Genomic DNA, 2,596 nt, shown 5'->3' on the forward strand with positions numbered 1-2,596 from the left:
CCGACTCCACGGCACATAACAACAAACCTCAGTGTCTAACACAAAATGAGGTGCTACATAAATATTTCTTGAATAACTAAATAAATGGCAAGAAAGCCTGTAGGTAAGTCACTAAATTAACTGTGGAGTAGGGAAAGGATTCTTCTCTGAAAAACGTTTGAAAAATAAGTAAGGAGAAATAAGAGCCAGGGAAGGAAAGTCAGAACCCTAGAGACATTCAGGAGGCCTGGTGTGATACAGCAGGATAAGCGCTGGACTGCTGTGGTTCAATCCCATCACCTGCTCCTAGGAAACCATATAAAGGGTCAAAGGAGCTCTGGTAGCGTAGTGGTTACGAATCGGCCTGCTAACCTCAAGGTCGCTAGTTCGAAACTACCAGTGGTTCCGCGGGAGACTGATGAGGCTTTCTGCTCCGTAAAGATCTACAGCCTCTGAAACCCTGTGTAGGGTCACTATGAGTCAGAACGGACTCCACAGTATTTAACAACAAATGGTCACAATGGAAACAATGCCCGAATATCCATACTAATGGTCTCCTGTGTGGCGCTGTAGGGTCCAGAAATCCTATAAAGGGTCGCTGTGAATCAGAACCAACTCAATGGCACTTAACAACAATGCCATCCTGGTATGACGCTGTAGAATAAGCACCAAAATGCTAACCTGATGATCGGTGGAACCCACGAGCCACTGTGTCTCCCAAACACTACACAGGGTGGCCACGACCTTGGCGGTGGCGCTGTGGACTAACGCGCTGGGCTGCAAGATCCATTTGAACCGCAGTGTCTGTGGTCCAAGCTTACTAGCTGCTTCTTGGAAACCCTGTACAGGGGCGTTATGAGTCGGAACCTACTCAACAGCACTTAACAACAAAAACACTGAGTCGGAACCAACTTTACGGCATTTAACAACAACATCCATATTAATATTCCTCCGGGGTTCTTTGACTTACCCGTCCAATGGAGAGAGGCCCACGTCCTCTCTCCATTGTCACCCTGAGTTTTGCGCAAATCTTCTTGTTGCTAAGTGCCTCCAGTCAGTTCGAACCCATGTTGTTAAGTGCCGTCGAGTCGGTTCCGACCCATAGCGACGCTGTATAGGGCTTCCGAGACACAGCTGGTGAGCTTGAACTGCCGACCTTGCCGTTGAAACGGCTTTCCAGTCTGGCACATTAACCCACAGCGCTACGCCAAGACTTTGTTTTTGTTGTTGTTAAGTACCTTGGAGTCGGTTCCGACTCAGTGATCCTGCACAGGGTTTCCGAGGCTGTAAATCTTTACGGGAGCAGAAAGCCTCATCTTTCTCCCGAGGAACGGCTGGTAGTTTCGAACTACTGACGTTGAAGTTAGCAGCCCGATTCGTAACCACTACGCTACCAAAGCTCCTAAGACTATTTAGTGCTGCTAAAAAAAAAAATCATTGTTAAGTGCCATCGAGTCGGTATCCGACTCATAGCGACCCTGCATAGGGTTTCCAAGGAGCAGCTGGTGAGCTAGAACTGCCGGCTTTAACGGCCCACAACGACGTTGCAGTTTACCGCATTAACCCGCAACGCCACACCAGAAGTCCGTACCAAGTTTGTGTTCCTTTAATGATGTACTCTCTTATATGACGCAAAGCCTTGCGTTAGTCTTTTGAGCCAAAGACTTACGCTGTGAGTCTTTTGAGCCAAACAAGCACCCTTCTTGGTTGGCGCGTAGGAAGTGGACTAACAGGAAATGGGCGGGACTTCCAGTAGGAAGCGGCAAGTTTAAAAATTGGTAACGGTTGAAATTTGTTGGATTTTTCACTTTGCCTTTCTCTAGGCGTATAGTGAGCTCGATCGGGCGCAGGAGAACAAAGGAAGGGAGCCTGAGAATAGGAGACAGGACGCTCAGCCGTACCGTGTTTTTGTTTTGCACAGCGCTGGGTAAAAGGCTGGAGAATCCAGCCCTTGGGAGGTAGGCGCGAACTGACATAGTTCATTTTGTTTTTAGCTCCAAGAATCAACAAAATAGTGGGTGTTGTCTGGTGCAGCAGAGACTATAGGAGAAGAGATTGGAACTGAAGCTGGCCAATGTTGTTGTTGTTGTTGTTAAGTGCCGTCGAGTCGGTTCCGACCCATAGCGAACCTGTACAGGGTTTCCGAGGGTGTAAATCTACGGGAGTAGAAAGCCTCATCTTTCTCCCGCGGAGCAGCTGGTAGTTTCGAACCACTGACCTTAAGGTTCGCAGCCCGATTCTTAACCACTAAGCTGGCCAATAGAAGGTTGTATTTCGGTTTTTATTTATTTGGAAGCGTGATGATTTGTTGTCTGATGCTGTTAGTTGCCTTCTAGTACATTCTAACTCAAGGCGATAGATCCCATGTGTGCATTGCAGTACACAGTTGAACTGCGCCATAGGCTTTTTAAAGCTGTGAAGCAGATCGCGAGGCCTGTCATCTGAGGCTCCTCTGAATGGGTTTAACCAATCAGTAGGCGAATACTTAACCGTTTGTATCACCCAGACACTCAAAAAGAATTATTTATATAGTATATATACATATGGAGTCCTGGTGCCACTGTAGGATAAGTACTCGACTATAAGGTCGGTTTGAACCACAAGGTCGGCAGTTCAA

This window comes from Chrysochloris asiatica, unplaced genomic scaffold (genome assembly GCF_000296735.1).
Source record: "Chrysochloris asiatica unplaced genomic scaffold, ChrAsi1.0 scaffold00241, whole genome shotgun sequence".
In the NCBI taxonomy this organism is placed as follows: domain Eukaryota; kingdom Metazoa; phylum Chordata; class Mammalia; order Afrosoricida; family Chrysochloridae; genus Chrysochloris; species Chrysochloris asiatica.